The 23,081-nt window shown below is 41.0% G+C and overlaps 1 protein-coding gene across 5 annotated transcripts in view; it reads right to left on the bottom strand.

Moving 5' to 3' along the window:
• The window catches only part of STRBP (spermatid perinuclear RNA binding protein), a 148,268-nt gene that overhangs the window by 124,445 nt on the left and 742 nt on the right, over positions 1–23,081 (bottom strand). The window contains exon 1 of one of the 5 annotated variants that reach the window (XM_032634114.1): positions 22,866–22,884. The exons of the other annotated variants lie outside the window; for them this stretch is intronic. The gene's annotated coding sequence lies outside the window, so the exon portion shown is untranslated. Of the gene's footprint in view, positions 1–22,865; positions 22,885–23,081 lie in introns of those variants that run through there. 5 annotated transcript variants of the gene reach the window in all.

Below are 23,081 nucleotides of genomic sequence, written 5' to 3'. Positions count from 1 at the left end.
GACCAAATTATACTGATGGATTATTAATGAATTTATTATTTCTTACGACAGCAAGTGAATCTATAATTATCTCAAAAAAAAGAAGTTTTTTATGCTCCAAAGATAAAGATATACTCTCCAAAATCAAGTATTTCCCCTTGGGTGGGCTGACAAATTTCCCAGAGCAGTGGGTCTCAGCCTCAGGTGCACATAAGAATCACCTCTAAAAGTTCCGATGCTTAGGCAGTATCCTAGACCAACTCAATTAGACTCCCTCAAGGTGAAACCCAGGCATCTGCATTTTTTAAGCTCTCAGATAATTCCAATGTGCAGTTAAGATTGAGCGTCAGTATCTGCCAGAGTAAGAGAGTCTTTTCAAAAGCAACCCTTTTTAGCATGCCAAGATTATTAAGGAGTGTTAAGGATCTGGCCATTAACAATTTGCTAAAATCTTAGCTACAAAAATCATTCCACTGATAAATGGAAACTTTAACCCAAATCTCACCCACCTTCCAAAAACAGAAGACTCAAAGAATTAACCCTAGAAAGACAACAGTTCATTATGGTATATTTTTAAATAACGTCCTTCCTTGGTAATGGAGTTTGAGTCAGAAGTTGAATTCTAGGTTCACTTTCATCTGTGAAACTTCTACAGATGTAAAAATGGAACTATTAATCTGGCTTTCCAAAATCTTTCAAGCAAAAATGGTTACCATATTCCATTTAAGATTTAACCTAAAATCAACAGGAAGGATTTGAAACAATCTCATGACTTTCACAAATTTAACTACCTACACACAAACCATGAGAACATGGCACAGAACACGAAGCATTTCAAATGAAGTGCTCTTTTCCACCTGCATGTGAAAAAGCAGCAGTGGCAGCATCACACAAAAAAAAACGATTTAAAACTAAATGTCATGCAGGCACACTAAACACACCCAAACAAACCCACATACCACATAATTTAACACATCCGAGTAGCAGTGTCTAGGAAATGGAATAGCATGGATACTGCAAGGATTTGGCAGACTGACGTAGAGAGATCCACATTTCCTTTGCCTTTAACTGCCTGTTACATTACCCAAATAGCTTTTGGTTTTAGGTTTGTTTGGAGGTTTGGGGTGGGGGTGGGGGGCGGGGAATTCCACTGTATAAATTATTAATTTAAAACAGATTTTCAGCCCAGGTAATTAAGTAAAAACACAAGAATCCTATCCCATAACAGAATTCGACAGTTGTATGGTGCTTAAAACATTAAAGTGATAAGGTCATTTTTAAATATGTGTAATCTTTTTACAAGTTCAGAAGAACCACAAATTATGGAGCTACAAACCACCAGCTATTCAAAAGAAAATTGTAGCTTATAAAATATTGGCTGACTGCCAGTACAAATGAATTTTTTTTCCCTCAAACCAGCTTTGTAAGCCACAATACTCTTTCAAATGTGACTATAACCATATTATTCAATCAAAGAGTAATTATTAGACAGTAAAGGTATGTTAATTCTTGGCCTAAAATAAGCTGTAAAAATCCACAAACACACTGTTCACCAACACAGCAAAACGTCACCTTGAAAATTTTCAATTCATTACTATTTTACCATAATTTCATCACGCAACTAAGTAAAAATAATTTTTTAAGTTTGGAATCCAAATACCAATCAATAACTTTAAAGGAGGAGAATAACCACCATCCAACTACCACCCTCCCCCTTAAAATAGTTGTCCATTGAAAAACAGCAAAATTCCCACTACAATCCCAAAATATTTCCTTAAAAGTTACTGCCCAAATAGAAATGTAAAATTCACTTTGGAGGGCTTCCCTGGTGGCGCAGTGGTTGAGAGTCTGCCTGCCAATGCAGGGGACAGGGGTTCGAGCCCTGGTCTGGGAAGATCCCACATGCCGCGGAGCACCTAGGCCCGTGAGCCACAATTACTGAGCCTGCGTGTCTGGAGCCTGTGCTCCGCAACGGGAGAGGCCGCGATAGTGAGAGGCCCGCGCACCGTGATGAAGAATGGCCCGCACTTGCCACAACTAGAGAGAGCCCTCGCACAGAAACGAAGACCCAACACAGCCATAAATAAATAAAATTAAAAAAAAAAAATTCACTTTGGAGACAGACGAGGGTTCAAATCCCAGCTACACAACTTCTTAGCTAGTAAGTACCTTGCTCAATTAACCATTCCAGGCCTCACTTTTTTCATTTATCAAACGGAAACACCACTACTCACCTCACAGTGAAACTGTTAAGATCTAAAGAAGCAACACATGTAAAGTGCTTAGCACATTGCCTGAAAAAGTGATGAGCACTCCATAAATGGAGGCCAACATAGCTGAATTACTATATTCAAACAAAGGGACTAGTCAGAACACTCACACTATTGAGAAGTCTGATGTCTTATCTAAGGGGTACATTAGACATAACTCTGAATTGAAAAAGCTGTAATAACAACAACAACAATAATAACAGCTGCCATATGAGTGCCTTCTCATGCTAGGCATTCTATAAATTTTAAAAAAATCTTTGTAACACCTAATAAGGGAAGAACCAAGCACAAGGTGTACACAAGGTACTTTAGGCAACATTAAAATATTCCTGGAAAGTCTTGAGTGGAGATATTTACTGTGTATACCCATACATACATACTTTTGCCCCAAAGAAAGGGATCTGAATATTTTTCATTCTATTCTGAAAATATATATACATTCTAATATGTGTTAATAATATATTACTCATATCTAGTGTTCTTGGCACATTTTACTTCATCTTGTTTTCTTATTTATCAAATAGTTATAACTTTTCGATAGATGTTTGATAGATAACTAGTCCTACCCACATCACAGTGAATTAGTTATTTTTTAAAAAGACAAACAAGAAGCTATAAAAATACTGGAAAACATACAATCCTAAAAAAATAGGGTAACAACATGAGAATAAAAATATAAATGCAATCTAATTTTGCAAGCCTAGATTAATTATTCTATATGAATTCTCCAGTCTAGCCTGACATTATGACTATCGGAATAAGCACTACACTTTTCCCCCATAAAGACAATGGCCTCCTCTTTCCCTCACTTATTTTTAGATTTTCTTTTTTTTTTGATGTGGACCATTTCTTAAGTCTTTATTAAATTTGTAGCAATATTATAATATTGCTTCTCTTTTTTGTGTCTTGGTTTTTTGGCCGTGAGTCATGTGGGATCCCAGCTCCCCAACCAGGGATCGAACCTGCAATCCCCTGCATTGGAAGGCAAAGTCTTAACCACTGGACTGTCAGGGAAGTCCCTCCCTCACCTATTTAAAACTCATTCTACCCAACACTGTATGTCACACTTGTTACAGAGAACACTGCATTAGTTATCTTGTCATGAAATTGTATGTCTAACCTCTCTAGTTAGACTATAAACTACTAAAGAGAAGGAATCCATTTTCATAATGCACACTTTAGTAGTACCTTAACACAAAGTCTTATCTATAAAAAGCACTTAAATATTCAATGACCAATTCACTGCATTTCAAAATTAGGCCACTTCTTATTTCAAGGAAAAAGACAGTTTCTGAGACTTATACAACAATCCATTCCATCTTAATTCCCAGATTACCCATTATTAAGCAGCAGTCTGCAAATCTAGTCACTATCTTTAATTTACCAATTTGTCTAACTTTACAGTTCTCTAACTGTGATCCAGGGACCTCTGGAGGTCTTAAAGACCCTTTCAGGGGTCTACAAGGCCAAAAGTATTTTCACAGTGGTACTAAGGCATTACATGCCTTTTTAACTCTCATTCTCTCACAAATGTAGAGTTTTCCAGAGGCATAATGTACAGAGATATAACAAAATGAAATGCATCACATTTGGAAGCTCAACATAATTCAGTGAACCAACATTTTCCAAATGACCAATGTAACAATGTTACAAAACTATGTATGGATAAAGATCCATTCAAAATGCAGCAGATCAGGTACTTCCCTGGTGGTCCAGTGGTTAAGAATCCATCTTGCAATGCAGGGGATGCAGGTTCGACCCCTGGTCGGGGAACTAAGATCCCACATGCTGCAGGGCAAATAGGCCCGCGCGACACAACTAGAGAGAAGCCATGCACTGCAATTAAGAGCCCGTGTGCCGCAACTAAGACCAGACGCAGCAGAAATATAAATAATTTTTTTCAACAGATCAATAAATTTTAATGTGACAAAATATGAAAAGCTCACTGATCTGGTTTCAAATTCCATTAAGAAACTACCATTTGTCAAGTTTTGGGGTTTTTTTTTTTAATAAATTTATTTATTTTTGGCTGAGTTGGGTCTTCGTTGCGGTGCGTGGGCTTCTCTTGTTGCGGAGCACAGGCTCTAGGCACGTGGGCTTCAGTAGTTGTGTCTCATGGGCTTAGTTGCTCCAAGGCATGTGGGATCTTCCGGACCAGGGCTTGAACCCATGTCCCCTGCATTGGCAGGTGGATTCTTAACCACTGCGCCACTAGGGAAGTCCGAAGAGGAACTGGTATAGTATTGAAGAAGAATATCCACAATTATCAGAAAAGGCTATTAAAGTACACCTCCCCTGTTTCAAATTCAAATCTGTGTGAAGCCAAATTCAACCAGAACAACATACCACAACAGACTAAATGCAGAAGCAGCTATTAGAACCCAGCTGTCTTCTATTAAGCTATACATTAATGAGATTTGCAAAAATGTAAAAGCGATGCCACTCTTCTTGCTAAATTATTTTGTGTTTTGGGAAAGAGTTATTTTTCATTAAAAATATATCATTTGCAGGAAGTGGGGGAAATGGGTAGATGTTGGTCAAAGGGTAAAAAGTTATCGTTATGTAGGATGAATAACCCTTGTAATCTAATGTCAAGCCTGATGGCTATAGCTAATAATACTGTACTGGATACTAGAAATTTGCTAAGACAGTAGATTTCAGGTGGTCGCACCACCAAAAGAAAAAAAAGTCAACTATACCAAAGATGGATATGGTAATTAGCTCGACTACAATAATCATTTCAATAGGTATATGTTTATCAAAACATCATGTTGTGCACCTTAAATATATACAATTTTTATTTTAAACGAAGTCACCAATCAACATTTGTAGTATGAGAGAGAGAATTTATAACTGCACAGTAATAGTTCTGGAAGAATACATGCTAAACTCTTGACCACAGGGGTTGCAGTCTGTATGTGACAGGAATTAAATAATTTCATTTTTTATTTTGATTCTATATTACTTTAATTTGCATGTATTACTTTTGGAATTTGAAACAAAAGTTTAAAACCTAAAATCTTAAAAAATATATTTACACATATATAATTTAACATTTATTATTTTTAAATGAATTAATAAATATATACATTTTTAGCTGATATAATTTCTAATAATATAAACTTCAACAGATGTAACTCATATAAGCAAGAAATCTTTGGGGTCCTCAATAATTTTTAAGGGTGTAAAGGAATCTTAAGTTTAGTAAGTTTGAGAACTGCTAGCCTAACTACATGTAGGTTGATTTTGGTGTTCCCCATACTATGCCCATTTTCCCTGGGAAATGAAGACATTTCCCAGGAAGGAACCACATCAACACTGTACGACTCGGAGCAGCTCTTGAGCGCAAAATGAATTTTGCTCTCATTTTGCAGTAAGCAGCCCTCTTACAATGAACTACTACTTAGATTTTCAGTGAAAGGATTTGGCAAAAACATCAACCATTCTCACTGATTCCCATTTCATAAAGAATAATCACTTAGCCATATGACCTGTTTTAAGTAATCAAGAAAAACAGTACAACATAGCATACAGTACTTATTGAGTCCATAGCCTATGCCGGGTACTGTGCTTTACTTACATTACTTCATAATCCTCACAATCCTGCAAACAAAGTATAACAGGGCAGGAAAGAGACTCAGATGCACTTGACAAAGGTCATACTGTTAATAAATGATGGAACCAGAACTCAAAATCAGGACTGTGCGACTCAAAGTCCAGTGTTCTCCCCACTCTACCAGGTTAGCTCATAACACTAGACTGGAAATTAGACCTGTCGCCTGCTCTCTGCGTCCCTGAGGTCCCTGAGCAAGTCGCAACTTCTCTCAGCCAGTTTTCTCATCTACAAGATAAAAGAGTAAGTCAAGCTGATCTCCAAAGTCCCCTCCATAACTGATATTCTTAGATTATAATTCATCACAACCTCAAGCCTACAGTTTAGAGTAAAAGGCCTTTTGTACGCTTTTCTGAACAGAACAACAGAAGCAAAACAAGTAATGGGGGAAGTAATGAGTAACATTAATAGACTAGGATATAGATTTTCATGCTTTAATACTAACAATCATCATAAAATATACTATAAACACTAAGCAGGCACTGTGTACCTCTTTCATCCCAAGCAACCAGAGCTTCCTTCTCTGACATAAGCTTGGGCATTCAGCCAGCAGACATCTCTGAAGGTGGTAAGAACCCGTTAGCATGCAACACACGAACACCTCAGCGAAGGATTGCTATGAGGAGCAAATGCCTCATCATTAGCTTGTATAGGGAGCACCATCCCTTCTAGGAGGTAAATCATACAATAATCAATGGAGATATTGGCCAAGCATTTCTGAGAAAAGGAGGGTAAGCTGCAGGAAGCTGTGAAAACTGACACATGGCACTTCAACATAAAAAAAAAACCAAAAAACCAAGAAGAAATGTATTGATTGCAGAACAGTATACATTACGAGGTTTTACTGTATTTGCATTGCATTGATATTTGTCTAGGCTAGCAAAATTTAGACTTCTTTCTACAAAAGCTACAATTTGAACACAGTTTAATGTGTGCCAGACACTGTGCTGAGCCCTTCAGACATCACTCTCTAATCCTACTCTGCAGAGTTGTGAGGTATTATATTCATTTTAAAAGGTGAGAGAAGGTCTTACAGCTAGTAAGTGGCAGAGAAAGGATTTGAAATCTGACCAATCCCAAAGTCTGTACACTTTATGACATGTTTTTGCTGGTTCCAGAGAGAAAAAAACTCATCCCTTGGTCAAAGGAGAAAAATGATGTGTAATATTTGAGCCAAGTTAAAAGGGCATTTTAAAAAGTTTAAATAAAAAGTTTTTAAAAGCTTGAAATCCATTTATGTAAGTACCTACTGTTTAGATATTAGCAAAAGTCACAAGGTCACTGTCAAAAATCTATACTTCTTTGGACATCTATCAATACACTTAAACTCAGGACATCTGAGATGGCCGCTGTGGCTACAGCTTATATTCTTTTTATGCTCACATAACCTAAAAAAAAAATCTCTTTTGTCCAAAGTAGCCAGGAAGCTATCTTTTACATCCTTTTTACCCGAAATCCAGCATATCGAAGCAAATTACTCCAGTGCCTATTACTCAGGAGAAGTCACGTCATTCAAAACACAGTAAAAAGTGACAAGGTGGGCTTCCCTGGTGGCGCAGTGGTTGAGAGTCCACCTGCCGATGCAGGGGACACGGGTTCGTGCCCCAGTCCGGGAAGATCCCACATGCCGCGGAGCAGCTGGGCCCGTGAGCCATGGCCGCTGAGCCTGCACATCCGGAGCCTGTGCTCCGCAATGGGAGAGGCCACAGCAGTGGGAGGCCCGCGTACCGCAAAAAAAAAAAAAAAAAAAGTGACAAGGTTTATGAGGTGACTTGCCACTTCCAGGGGAATAACTGAAAACTGGCCTACTAAAGTTCTTTCAAACTTTAAAAAAGATACAATTAGGGTTTTTTTCAACAGGGGCAAAAGTGTAATTACAAAATCCTTCAATACACACAATTTGAGTTATTCTTCTTTGGAAGTGAACGACCACTTTTTAAAAGTATCTTAAAATGGAAAGTCAATCAAGCTCCAATACTGTTATGACTAATCACTAATTACTCAAGCAAATCAACTTATAATTTTAAAATCAAATAACAATTCACTAAAAATAAATGGAAAGGAAAAAAGGAAATATAGAATTTCTAAGAACACATCTCAGTAGCTACAATGCAATTTCTTCTAATTGTTTATAATAATGTCCATTAAAGAGTTCCAAAGGTTATTTCCTATTTTGCTTTCCCCCTACGGAATATGGATATCAATTGGTCAGGAGAAAGTGGTTATTACTGCAGACACTAACAAGACCAGCAAACTCAACTCCCCTTCCCTTATATGCTGTCCTGCTAAAAGAGTCTTGGTCCCCTAGGACCAGGGAAGATGATCCCTTCCATTTGCTGCTTTTTGCAAACTTTTGGAACCAAATAGACATGGATTCAAATCCCAAGTCCACAACTTAACAGTTAAGTGATTTCAGAGTTACTGAACAAAGCCTTAGTTTTCTTATCTGAAATAGAGAAACCTTTCTGAAAGGCTAGTGTGAAGATTAGAGATAATATGCATAATGCTTGTCTGCTATTAGTACTGTTAATCATTATGTGCCTGACACTTTCTTTGTAATGCTGCTGTTGTTTGTTAAGTATAATAACATCTACTACTAAATAACATTAAAGATGATTCTCTTTATTTCTCATTGGCAAATCAGAGATGGGTGACCTCTAATACAAACCTGCTATTGTTGACCTGGTCATAGTAAAGATTTTTATTTTAATTGTTTAAAGATTTTTATTTTAATGACTTAAAAATTTTTCAAATTGCTTAATGGGTCAGGAGTTTCACTTTGGAGTGATGGAAATGTTTTGAACTAGGTAGGGTGGTGGTTGCTCAACACTGTGAATGTACTAAATTTTAGCCACCAAATTGTTCACTTTAAAATGATTGATCTAAAACTGTTAATTTTCAGAAGGAACAAGGAAAAAAATATCCTAATTGTTCCTACTGAACGTCATTAGGTGCCAGCAATGTGACAAGTTAAACTAAGTTTATTCAAAGTTTTCTGGTCTACATTTCTAATGCAGCAGCCTGAGACGGTGGAAGGAGCCCAAGCCTGGAGGTCAAGAAATCCACTTCTCATCCCAACTCTGCCACCAGTGAGGTGTGTGATTTGGGACAAGTGCCTTAGCCACTCTGGATGTATCTTGAATTCTACATCTGTCAAAGAACAAAGCAAGACTAAAAGAATCTCACAGGTTCCTCACAAAATTAAGATGTTACACGTTATAGTCCTGGCAAACAAATTATGTGAAATAAAATTGCCTAGATTAAAAAAAATTACAATATGTGCTACATCTGCAAAATTAACTACAACACATATAATACAAACTAAAAGCCACCACACCTCCACTGGACTGAAAAATGTAAGTTATCCTAAATAGGAAAACTTTCTCATTTCAGGGTAATTGGGTCCTGTTGACTCCTATTTACTGGAAAACAAGAACAGGCTCCATAAGGATATTGCCAAAATCATATTCACTGACATGATGATCTAAGCACAAAGGAAGAGAATTCAGAGATGACTAATGTGGTAAGCTCAACATCATTCTAAACCAAGCTGGTGAACTGCAAGTTTTCAACTAACAAACTCAATGATGTCTTTTTATTCAACTATTTAAAAATCCATTAAGGGGACTTCCCTGGTGACGCAGTGGTTAAGAATCCTCCTGCCAATGCAGGGGACACGAGTTCGAGCCCTGGTCCAGGAAGATCCCACATGCTGTGGAGCAACTAAGCCTGTGTGCCACAGCTACTGAGCCTGCACTCTAGAGCCCTCAAGACACAACTACTGAGCCCACGTGCCACAACTACTGAAGCCCACGTGTCTAGAGCCCGTGCTCCGCAACAAAGAGAAGCCATCGCAATGAGAAGCCTGTGCACCACAACGAAGAGTAGCCCCCACTCACCGCAACTAGAGAAAGCCCGTGTGCAGCAACGAAGACCCAACGCAGCCAAAAATAAATAAATTTATTTAAAAAATAAAAATGCATTAAGTATAGAAATAGAAATATCATGCATCATTAGCTAGCCTATAAATAAAAATTGTATACATTAATCAAAGTATTTTGCAAATAATTTTTTCCTATAAATAACCTTGGGGTCAAAAACTCTTCCTGCTACAAGGCTCTTTAAAAGGATATAAATCTAAAAGGACTTTATTCTGTTCTTGAATTTGCCTGGAATAGAAGCTAAATCCTCTGATACCTTCTGGTATTTTGTTAAGTCTAGGTTGTTAAAGAAATGGTCTGGCAACTAACACCTTAACTGCCATTAATTAGCATAGAGGGCTTGTCTTCCTCCAATACACCCTAAGTCCTAAGGGAAAAAAGAAGGCTACGGCATGATCATGCAAACCTTTTAACTCAAAGTGATCTCAACAAAGTGATCTAGGTAACTAGTTCGGAACTCCCATTCTGTTGTTTTCAAAGGGGTAAGACAGACACTCCTTAGATATCCACAGCCTGTGAATCAGCAGTAAAGGGACACTCAAAGGATAACATTTAGGTTGTATCAAGCTGCTGAAGTGCTTTAAAGCAGCTTATCTAACAAACTTAGTGAAACAAGTGGAGCCACTTACAAATCAAAAGAAAAGTTTGGATGACTTATCAGAAGTTTCCCAAATCAATTATCTAGATTCAGACCTCAATAATAGATTCAGAATTGAATCTTGCTTCTCTTTTTGCCAATTATTTGTATCAAAATGAAGGCATAGGGGCTTCCCTGGTGGCGCAGTGGTTGGGAGTCCGCCTGCAGATGACACAGGTTCGTGCCCCGGTCAGGGAGGATCCCACATGCCACGGAGCGGCTGGGCCCGTGAGCCATGGCCGCTGAGCCTGCCCGTCTGGAGCCTGTGTTCCGCAATGGGAGAGGCCACAACAGTGAGAGGCCCGCTTACGGCAAAAAAAAAAAAAAAAAAGAAGGCATAAAGCCACAGATGCACATCCTTTATAAAAAGATTCCTGACTTTCTTTCTATCAGAACAATAATCACCTGGTGTCACCACCACACTTGCAAACTCAATACCAAAACTAAACTAAACCTGTCCCTGATCCCACCTCTCCTGGCTTCCCGACTTCTCTTCAGGACACCCCAGCCGGCCTGTCAACTAAGCTTGAAACCTTGCAGACTTGGAGCTCAGTCCTCACATCCAGTTACCAAGTTTCGTCAGTACCAAGGCATCCTTTTTATACCCACTTGCACTACCTTTATCACTTTTTTCCTCAAACTGTTACAACAGCATCTTAAGCAGTATGTGTTCTGGCCTCTTTTCACATAAAGTTGTCAATTTCATAAAGGAAGCTCTAATGTCATCCCTCCACTCTTGCTCAATCAAAACCTTTCACTGAAGCCTCACTGTCAACAGAAAAAAGTCTGAATTCCTCATTCTTACATTCAAGGCCTCTATCAGTGACTCCAATATTCCACTCCAAACTTACACTCTACCAATTTCCTTCATATTCCCTTATCTTTAATTAAGTAAACCACTTGTTCTTTTCCATAGAAATGTTGAGCATTCTTATTTTGCCTACACAGTTCCCTCCGTATGGAATTCTCTTCCTCATTATCTCATAATCTAATCCCACTTTTTCCTGTGACTCAGCACAGGTACCACATACCACATCCTCTCTTAAGTCTCTCCCTTATACCCCTTAGCAGAAATAATTCCTTGCTCTTCTAAATTTCTGGACCATTTTAAGTACTTACTTTAAAAAAAATCTTACAGATATCTCAAAATCATACCATCACCTCCCCTCATAGACTGTAAGCTCTTAAAGTTCAGGGTCTATGTTTTATCTTTGTATCCCTCAATGCAACTAGCATAGTACATAACAAGTACTCAAAATTATAACGAATAAATAATAAAACCTATTAGCAGTCTGAAGAAAGGACATTCAGAAGAATCAGAAATACATCAAAAAGACATCAAGGTGCACAGTATTCCATAGGAAAAACCAAAATTCCAACTAAACACTACAACTATAATATCCTTTACCAAAGTAATAGACTACAACTAATAAAAGAATAGTTCACTGAACAAATACTCAAGTGCCTTAGTGCCAGGCACTATTCTAGATGCTTTAGAATCTACAGAACACAAAACCAACATTAATCCTTGCCTTTATGGAGCTTATACACTAGTGAAGGGGAAAAAGCAATAAACAAAATAAGCAAGGAAAATATACTATAAGTTAAACAGTTTAAGTGGTATGCAGAAAAAGAGGCTGGGAAAAGGAGGCTAGGGAGGGCCAGAAACGGATGAACTGCCATTTTAACAGAGTGGGAAGGAAAGGCCTCACTGGAAAAGGGAGATATGCACAAAGACCTGAAAAGGATGGAGCCACGCATATATCTGAGAAACAGCATTCTAGGCAGGGCAAACAGCAAAGGCAAAGGACCTGAGACAGGAATATGCCTGGCACGTTAAAGGAACAAGAAGAAGGCCACTGTGGTCAGAATGGAGTAAGCAAACAGAAAAGTAAGAGGTCAGAGAGAAAAGAAGGGGGACTTCCGTGGCAGCACAATGGTTAAGAATCCGCCTGCCAATGCTGGGAACACAGGTTCGAGCCCTGGTCCAGGAAGATCCCACGTGCCGCAAAGCAACTAAGCCCGTGCACCACAACTACTGAGCCTGCACTCTACAGCCTGCGAGCCACAACTACTGAAGACTGCATGCCTAAAGTCCACGCTCCACAACAAGAGAAGCCACCACAATGAGAAGCCGTCACTCACCGCAACTAGAGAAAGCCCACGCACAGCAACAAAGACCCAATGCAGCCATAAATAAACAAACAAACAAACAAACAAATAAGAGGAAAGAAAGGATCCAATCACTTACAGCCTTGATAGGACTTGACCTTTTACTCAGAAAAAGATGGGGAATCACTAAGGGTTCTGACCAGAAGGAGACAAAAACCTGACTTACCTTTTTAAAAGGATCATTCTTGCTACAGTATTGCAAGCAGACTATAAGGGGGCAAAAGCAAAAAGAGCTACTGCAGTAATTCAGAGGAGCTGATGTAGACTCAACTCAGTAGAGGTGATGAAAAGTGGTCAGAGTCTGGATATATTCCGAAGAAAGGACTGGCAAGATTGCTTGGTGGGTCAGATGTATGTGAGAGGAAGAGAGTCAAGGATGACTCCAAGTTTTGGCCTGAGCAACTGGAAAGATGTGGAAGACGACAAGAGGGGCAGAGGAAATAGGGAGTCTGATTTAGGACAAGTTCAGTCTGAGATGTCAATGAAATATGTAAGTGGAGGTATCAAAATAGGCAGTAACCTGGAGTTTCAGATAAAAATTTTGGGAGTCATCAGCACATATATGGTATTTAAAGTCATGAGGTTGAATGAGATCACCAAGAGAATGAGAATAAAGAGCAGAGATCCCATGGGGCAGTCCAATATTAAGAGGTAGGAGTAATGAGGAAGAACCAACAAAGGAGACTGAGAAGCCAAGGAGGTAGAAAGAACACCAGCAGAGTGTGGTGTCCTAGAAAGCAGAGCATAAAGTATTTCAAGGAAGGAGACATCTACTGCGCCAAATGCTGCTAAAAGATCAAGTAAAAATTAAACTTGGTAGCTTTGACAACAGCAGTTTCAGTACGGTGATGGAGTTAAAGTCTCACTGCAGTAGGTTCAGGAGAAGACAGGAAAACTGTAGATGAGTAGAAACAACTTTTTCAAGAAGTTGAGAAATTGGGTTGTAGCTAGAAGAGACAGTGTGGTCAAGAAAAGGTCATTTTAAAAAATGATAGATTAAATAATAGCATATATGGGCTTCCCTGGTGGTGCAGTGGTTGAGAGTCCGCCTGCCGATGCAGGGGACACGGGTTCGTGCCCCGGTCCGGGAAGATCCCACATGCCGCGGAGCGGCTGGGCCCGTGAGCCATGGCCGCTGAGCCTGTGCATCCGGAGCCTGTGCTCTGCAACGGGAGAGGCCACAACAGTGAGAGGCCCGTGTACCGTAAAAAAAAAAAATAATAATAATAATAATAATAATAGCATATATATGCTGACTGGAATGAGCCTGTAGACAGGAGAATAATGATGTTGCAGGAAAGAAGGAAGACAGACATGATTTCAACTGCTAACAGAATTTCACCAGAAGAGTCAAATAGCTCAATGATGAGAAATTTCACTAGGTTAGTGGGCAATAATTTCAGAGTACTGTTATTCTTTGGGATATTCAAGAAGGGAGGAGGGCAACCCATAATTCTAATTCACATGCCATAGGAGGCTGGGCCATTTACTGAGAAACTTCATGTTAGGCATTTTATATGTTATTTCATTTAAGCTCAGAATAACTTCATGAGGTATTATCTTTATGTTACAGATAAGGAACCAGAAGCTCAGAGAGCTAGTAATTTGATTAACACACAAAGCTGGTGAGTGGTAGAGCTATGTTTCAAATTCAGCTCCTTCTAAGTATTAGATAATTCTTGTTAATTTAGAGGGCTAAAATAGTTTTGTGGGGTTTTTTTTGAGGTTCTTATCTGTTAGAAATACACACTAAAGTATTTATGGATGAAAGCGTATGATGTCTAAGATCTGCTGTAGGGGCTTCCCTGGTGGCGCAGTGGTTGGGAGTCCGCCTGCCGATGCAGGGGACACGGGTTCATGCCCCGGTCTGGGAGGATCCCACATGCCGCAGAGCGGCTGGGCCCGTGAGCCATGGCCGCTGAGCCTGCGCATCCAGAGCCTGTGCTCCGCGACGGGAGAGGCCACAACAGGGAGAGGCCCGCATACCGCAGGGGGGGAAAAAAAAAAAAAAGATCTGCTGTAAATACTCCAGCAAAAACAACAACAAAAATTGTGAATGAGAGACCGATGAAACAAGAGCAACAAGATGCTGGTAATTGTTGAAGCTAGATGACGGGTACATGGACATTCACCGTACTGTTCCCTTTTATGTACATCTGAAAATGCCATGATAAAAAAAAAAAAAAAAAAATCCAGGTCCTCTGAGTCAAATTGCTCATTACTTCAAAGCCTGCCCTTAATTTCTACTCAAACCTCCTTTCAAAGAAAGTTATGTGCTTCACAGCTTACAATTTTCTTATCTTCTTTAATCCTCACTATAATTCTGTAAATTAGGGGTTTTATTCCAATTTTATACACGAGGAAAGAGATCTATGAATAGTAAACAGCAGGATGAGACCTCTGAGCCAAGTCTTTTTGTGTCAAAAACATTCTTCTACTACCCAATAGAGCAATCGATGTTGCACTAGGGTCACCTCTGGGCATACCTATAAGGAGAGTCCACCCAAGTGCTAGCCCTTTCCCTCAGATTCAGCGCTACTGCATAATCCTAGGACCCTGAGTTTCCTAAGAAAGACAAGCATTATTCCAGGTAGCCCTTAAAAAGCCTTGTACTCAGGTGCTTGACTAAAAGAGGCAGGAGGCAGGTTTCAAATTTCCGCAGCCATCAACCTTCCTTGCCAAATTTGGGGACTATCAGGAATTTGATATACAACTTCTGAAAGGGTGTTCTGAAAGCCTGCTTATCTCTGCTCCAGGGTCAACTCTTCTTGCCTCCAATTTCTTCAAATGTAATACTCTGCTGTTCACCTACACAACTATCATAGGGACCAAAGTCCAGGTATGTGAACCCTGAGCTCTAAAAATAAACAACACTACTAAACAATACCGACCAATTTCAAAAGCCAATTTTGTGTAACTCCACAACACTTACCACAAAGCTGGCTCATCAGAAAGCATCACAGTTGATACTTATTTTTTTTTTTTTTTTTTTTTTTGCTGTACGCGGGCCTCTCACTGTTGTGGCCTCTCCCATTGCGGAGCACAGGCTCCGGACGCGCAGGCTCAGCGGCCATGGCTCACGGGCCCAGCCGCTCTGCGGCATGTGGGATCTTCCCAGACCGGGGCACGAACCCGTGTCCCCTGCATCAGCAGGCGGACTCTCAACCACTGCACCACCAGGGAAGCCCGATACTTATTTTTAAGATACCATCTTTTAAAAAGCCTCATCACTACTATTTTTGATATCTGTCCTCCCATGCTAAACTTGACATTATAAGCGTATTTATAGCTTACTTCAAAAACAACCGAAAGGGACTTCCCTGGTGGTCCAGTGGTTAAGAATCCGCCTCCCAAAGCAGGGGATGCAGGTTCGAGCCCTGGTTGACGAACTAAGATGCCACATGCCATGGGGCAACTAAGCCCACGTGTGGCAACTACTGAGCCTGAGTGCTGCAAACTACAGAGCCCACACGCTACTAGAGAGAAGCCCGTGCCACAAAGAGCCCGCGCGCCACAATGAAAGATCCCACATTCCCCAACAAAGATCCTGCATGCTGCAACAAAGATCCCACATGCCACAACTAAGGCCCAATGCAGCCAAATAAGTAAATAAATACATTTTTAAAAACAAAAGCAACCGAAAATATGTATACCAAGGGCACCACATGTTTATTCTCTCCAGCTGCTCACCTACACTACCAAAATTGCAACACCTTTCCCCTCTAGTTCACTAACTGTGCTAACTAAAACTGAGCTGTCCAGAGTTAAGTCAAGAGCCACCCAGTATCCAGTAGTTCCATTAGGTTAAAATGTAGGTTGCCTAAGCTCTATAAAAGCCTAATCACTGCATGATTAGATGCAATGTTTGAGGAGTTTCAGACTTACTTGGAATTATAAACATCATAAGAATGAACTGCCTTGGGACTTCCCTGGTGGCAGAGTGGTTAAGAATCCACCTGCCGGGCTTCCCTGGTGGCGCAGTGGTTGAGAGTCCGCCTGCCGATGCAGGGGACACGGGTTCGTGCCCCGGTCTGGGAGGATCCCACATGCCGCGGAGCGGCTGGGCCCGTGAGCCATGGCCGCTGAGCCTGCGCGTCCGGAGCCTGTCCTCCGCAACGGGAGAGGCCACAACAGTGAGAGGCCCGCGTAACGCATAAAAAAAAAAAAAAAAAAAAAAAAAAAAAAAAAAAGAATCCACCTGCCAATGCAGGAGACACGGGTTCGAGCCCTGATCTGGGAAGATCCCACATGCCACGGAGCAACCAAGCCCTCGCGCCACAACTACTGAGCCTGCGCTCTAGAGCCCGAGAGCCACAACTACCGAGCCCGCGCGCCTAGAGCCCATGCTCCACAACGAGAAGCCACTGCAATGAGAAGCCTGCACACTGCAATGAAGAGTAGCTACCGCTCGCCACAACTAGAGAAAGCCTGCGCGCAGCAACGAAGACCCAACCCAGCCAAAACTAAATAAACAAATAAATAAATTTTTAAAAAAAGAATGAACAGGCTTCCCAGGTGGCGCGGTGGTTGAGAGTCCGCCTGCTGATGCAGGGGACACGGGTTCGTGCCCCGGTCCGGGAGGATCCCGCATGCTGCGGAGCGGCTAGGCCCGTGAGCCATGGCCTCTGAGCCTGTGCGTCCGGAGCCTGTGCTCCGCAACGGGAGAGGCCACGACAGTAAGAGGCCCATGTACCGCAACAACAACAAAAAAATAATAGTAATGAACTGCCTTCATCTTACCTCTTAGAAACAAAACACTACCCAGCTGTCTTAAAATGTACTGATTTTTAGGTAGGCTGACTAAACACAGGTAACCAAAATTACGGACTCCATTTTCACATTAAGGGTCAATCTATCTAGGGAAGGACGTGTTCTTTACTCAAAACAATATTATTGAGCCCTACTAAGAAATCTCAGGTCTGGCACAAAACATGCCTTTGAGCCTAAAGCCAGCACATGTTTGCTGACGTAAACTGACAAAACAGGTAAGCATCATAAAAAATAAATAAAAATCTACACAGAGTCTTTAGGACAATTACTTTCTGCTTTAGGTCAATGGTATTAATATCATTAAATTCAACTCATAAACAAAGTGCTGATCTAACCAACTGGATATCATGAAAAGCCCCGGCACCTGGAAAACTGCAAAGAACAGGAAATTCTGCAGGTGCAGTAAGAAACTACACCTTATCCATGACCCAGAAATGCCTTAGAATTTGTCACACAACCTGCTGCAGAATTCTCACTTTTCAAATGGAAATGAACCATGAAGTCACACAACCCAAAGCTGTGATTTAATTATTGATATAATCAACTGCACCCTTTTGAGTTGTGCTAAAGTTAACTAAAGAAAGCAGATGTTCTACACAGTGTTAGTTATGTCATAAGTTAAGAGAATTTGAATATCAAATAACTAAAATTTAGGACTGCTTCATTCACTCCACAACACACATATTGTTGAGACAGACACCATACTTCTCAAAAATGATACACTTAAAGGACCCACAGGACAAGAAATAAAAGACATGAAGGTGAGAGACCAGGTCATTTGGTCACCTCACTATTTAATGCAAGACCTAAAAGTTAAAGATTTGCAGGTCTTTCAGGCTCAAACCATTTAAATATTCAGCTCACCATTAATCTGGTCTCATTACTTTATTCCTTTCTGTTTTAACTGACGTATAAATTTAACTTACATCTCTCAATAAACAGTTTTCTAAAATTAAACTGAATTATGAAGCCTCTCATAATTACCTGTCAGAAAGTTTTTCTACAGCTGAACAAAATTTTTAAAACAACCAATTTTCCAATAAAAAGGTCTATGCAAAACAAATGAAAGCAGAAGAGCAGTAAGATGGGTAATGGTGTCCAAACATGTTATAAAAGAGAGTAAACTATGAAGAATAGATCAGCTAGCATAGAAAGACTATCAGGGCTGGGTATTACCAAGCTCAAGCAAATTAATGCCTAATAAAGCAACTTATTATTTACATTTTTGCAATGTCAATCAGACAGACCAGATCTGGAGGCTTTTTACAACTAATAAACCAAACACAACATTAAATAAACATTTAAAAATCATTCCTGGGACTTCTCTGGTGGTGCAGTAGTTAAGAATCTGCCTGCCAATGCAGGGGACATGGATTCGAGCCCTGGTCCAGGAAGATCCCACATGCCGCGGAGCAACTAAGCCCATGCGCCACAACTACTGAGCCTGAGCTCCAGAGCCCATGAGCCACAACTACTGAGCCCACGTGTCACAACTACTGAGCCCACGTGTCACAACTACTGAAGCCCACTCGCCTAGAGCCTGTGCTCCGCAACAACAGAAGCCACCGCAATGAGAAGCCCGCACACCGCAACGAAGAGTAGCCCCCAGTAGCCGCAACTAGAGAAAGCCTGCGCGCAGCAACGAAGACCCAACGCAGCCATAAATAAATAAATAAAATTTTTAAATAAATAAATAAAAATAAAATGAAAATCACTGCCCCTCAAATAGAGCATAACCTGACAATGGGCTTGGAAATGTGAAATGGATAGGTAATTATTTGCTAACTAAAACTTAAAAAAGGAAAAAGTATGCAATAAATCTGAAAAAGGAGGCTCAATGCCACTAGAAGAAGCGATAGCCCCATTTTTCTGTTCAAGTCACTCAGAATCAATTTTCTGCAAAAAACATAAGGAAATTATATTATTCCTGATTTAAAAATTGAATTCACTGAGTGAGAAAAAGTACTCTGTGTCTGGGAATTCATGCTTAGAACTCAGAATGTCTCTCACAAGTTTCTGCTTGACTCAAGAATTCAAATCAGCACCAACACTCAGCTGCAGAAATGAGCCAGGAAAGATATGTAGACAGTAAAGAATGAACAAACTTCAATTTGCAGATATCTCTGATATTCACAGAAGTTTCATCTCTATCCAAGTTTCTCATTACAAATTAACCCACCTAACACCAAACTCTGAAGTACTAATTATTATTTGACCAGGCTAAAAGGAAAAAAAGAACCAAAGAAATAACATCTATTACCCCTATTTACATAGTCCTAATCTTCGTGAAAGGTTTAAACTTGTTTTATATAAACCATCTCAATTCTCATGGGAGATAGATAAAGAGTCAGGTTTCTGGAGGAGAAACAAGCACAAAGGGATTAAGTATCTTGTCCAGCAAGTCACCAGTGAAAATAAAACCAGACCCAATTATTTAGTCTACAAAGTCTAAACAACCTGCTTTCCTTGGTTCATAAACTTAGGATAATATTTTAAAGTGCCTACAAATTATCCCAAACCATAGAACTTCACGGAACAATACATATAATCAGAACACTATGCCAGAATTGAGTATTCTGAACAAGAAAGTACTGCTTGCGCCAAATCAATGAAATGAACCAACACAATGGACTTTACAAATACAAGGAGGAAACAATAGTTATATGGGAGAGAATTTTCAAAGGTCACTCTATTAATCTTACATCTTACTGCTCAAATTCTCTGCCAGGAAGCCAAAGGGGTCAAACATGATCCTTATAATTATATTCAACACATATATAAAATCTCAAAATACCGCTAAGAGTTTCAATCAAAGCCATTTATATTTTAAAAACTTTGCCCTCCAAAAATAAAATCTTATAGCAATGTCTTTAGAGCGTTACTTTGCTGCCTTCATGATACACTTCAGTATACACTTCTTGAATTTTAAAAATGATTAGCTTCCAGTTTATTTTTAAAATATTTATATTTACAGATACAGATTACTTAAAATGTGGTGTTCTGCTCAGCTCTCATTATGTTTAGGCAAGATTCCCACTTCCACTCAAACTTGTTATTTGAACTTACAATGGCTGCATTATTCAAACTTAGAATTTAGATACTTCCTAAATGGATAAAAGAAGAAAACTAATCAACCCAGAAAGCTTCCCAAGGTACCAAAGAGGACCTTTTATTTGAGATCATACTAGGTACCACATTATACAATACATGAAGCCCACAAAGCAATAATTGAAGTTATCTCTGCAACATGATGAAATCATTTTTTTTGCAAAATCTGACAAGACTGAATTTTCAACTGTCAAAAGGGAAATCGTTTTCCAAGATTGTAGAAAACCCTGCTTACCGAGGCAGTCTCAAAGCAGTTTCCTTAATCCTTCCAAATCCCAAAGAATCTAACACAAGCCACAGAACACTGAATGAGACCTGCTGAAATGTCTGTGCTCAAACCCCTAAAGGTTATTTCATATGTCCACACAATCCACGAAGTCTTTCCTAAATAAAGCTAACACTCCTCAACTTAAATTAAAATACCAGAAAATCCAAAAGCCTCTAACTAAATTTTACATGAACTATTTGGGGATAAAAGCTGACAACAAAGGATCTGTTATCTGCACCTTGAAGAGCCATAGAGCTCCATTCCTGCCACTTTCAGAAGCTGAATGTACATTACCTCTGTCTGCCTCTAGCATCGGACTCAGATATTACATCACTCAAATGCCTGAAAACTGCCCTATTACCCAGAAAGCACCAGGGTATCTGAGACACTGCACCAAGGTATCCCTTCCTCCCTCTGATACACAGCCCTCAAACACGCTGGGCCCTGCTCTCTTGCAGTATCTTCACAAAGACCTCTGCCCTTCACCTGCTGCAATTCTGTCTCTGTTCACTCTTGGTGTACTCCTCTTGACTCTGTATGGCTCTTCTATTTGCCCACTCATCTGGCCAATGCACTAGGACGATACTCCACCACACAATTCCTCCAAATTTGGGAGTGTGTACTCAGGCCTCCCTTATCCCTTCCCCATTCACTGGGTTCTGGAACTAAAATCAGGCTTCACGATCTCTCTGATCCTAGAAGCATGAACTTTCATATATGGTAAAGGGCTTAATGTTCTCCATTTTCCAGTACCATCATTCCAGCATCCACACACACAACCCCACACACTCTCCAGTTCCTGTGAAGGTCAGAATTTAATCCCCTCCTCTTTAGTTTCTTTTTTTTCCAACTTCTACACTCCGCCCTTCTGTATACTTACAGTGACCTAAAAAACTGTGGCCCTTTTAATCTCTCAAGACCCCAAGTTTTCCAATCTCTCTCCACACTTCAGGACCCGCTCTTTCCATACTCTTTTGAAGCAATCTGATTTCCTAATTCTCTCCAGCGAATACTCACTTCCTGCTCTAAACCTGGGCCTCCTACTTCCCCACCACTGCCCCAATCCAATACATAACCTACCCCTTTCTAGTAACAGACATGTCCACACACATCCCCACCCTACCCTTTCCTTACCCCACTACAGGCACTACACATTCTTCTACATCCTCTACCCAAAGATATCCTGTCTTCCCCCTTTCCTTCCCTTTATTCCCTACCTACCTCCTTCCCTCTACCAGACAAAATCTAGCCCCCCAAATCCATGCTTCCCTCCCTGCACATATTGTATACTTGTCTTCAAACCTATCCCCTACAGCATCCCCTCTGATTTCCCTCCCACACACTTGGGAGTGGCCCCCCTCTTTCCTTGTCCCCAACTTCCCTCCACACGTTCTGCCCCAGAAACATTTCCTTCCATCTGCTCCCCCTCCCCACCTCACCTGCCACTCCAAGAACATCTCCCTCCCCCCACACCTCTGGCCCTCCACCTCACACACACTCCACTCCACCTGTCCCCTCCAAGGTCTCCACAACCCCGAAGTCCCCTCTCTCGCTGCTCCCCCACCTTCATCCATACTTCCTTCAAGAACACCCTCCAGGGACTTCCCTGGTGGTCCAGGGGGTAAGACTCCACACTTGCAATGCAGGGGAACTAAGATCCCATATGCCAGGTGGCATGGCCCCCCAAAAAAAAAAAAGAACACCTTCCATTTCACTCACTTGTCCTGTTCTTCGCTATATGCCCCGGCATCTCCTCTCCATCCCCATCACTCTCTCCCACTGTCCCCACTTCTCTGTCAAACCGCTCAGACTCAGACCCTGATCCAAACGCCCTCCCCCTTCTGCCCTCTACTCATCTCCCCTGAGCACGGCTACCAGAGAGATACCTGCCTTCTGCCCTCACATGCTTTCCCCTGGCAGGGCCCTTCTATCCAGCCTCAACACCCTCCTGCCTCCCTCCTGGCCAGACACTGCCCTCACACCTCTCACAGGTCTCTTGAAGCCTCTGGGCCTATCCTCCCGCGCCTCCTGCCTGAACACCTCACCATCACTCCAGAGACCCCCGCCCCCGACACCCTCCTTCCCCGCCAACCCTTTCCACGCTCACCCTGCCACACTGTCCCCGAGCCGGACACCTCCGCATTTCCCTTCACATTTGTCCGCGGTCTTCCTGATTATCTTGCCCCCAGTCCCTGCCCCTCGCACGCAGCCCCGGCCGGGACATCGCCTCTTCCATGACTCCCCTGAGTCCCCAGTCTTCTCCTTCCATTCCCATCACACTCGCCCCTGCCCTCCCCAAGCCTCCCTCACACCCTCCCGAACC

The sequence above is a fragment of the Phocoena sinus genome, chromosome 6 (genome assembly GCF_008692025.1).
Source record: "Phocoena sinus isolate mPhoSin1 chromosome 6, mPhoSin1.pri, whole genome shotgun sequence".
Lineage (NCBI taxonomy): Eukaryota > Metazoa > Chordata > Mammalia > Artiodactyla > Phocoenidae > Phocoena > Phocoena sinus.
Note: the sequence above shows the minus strand (reverse complement) of the source record. Positions and strands in the feature narration are given on the sequence as shown.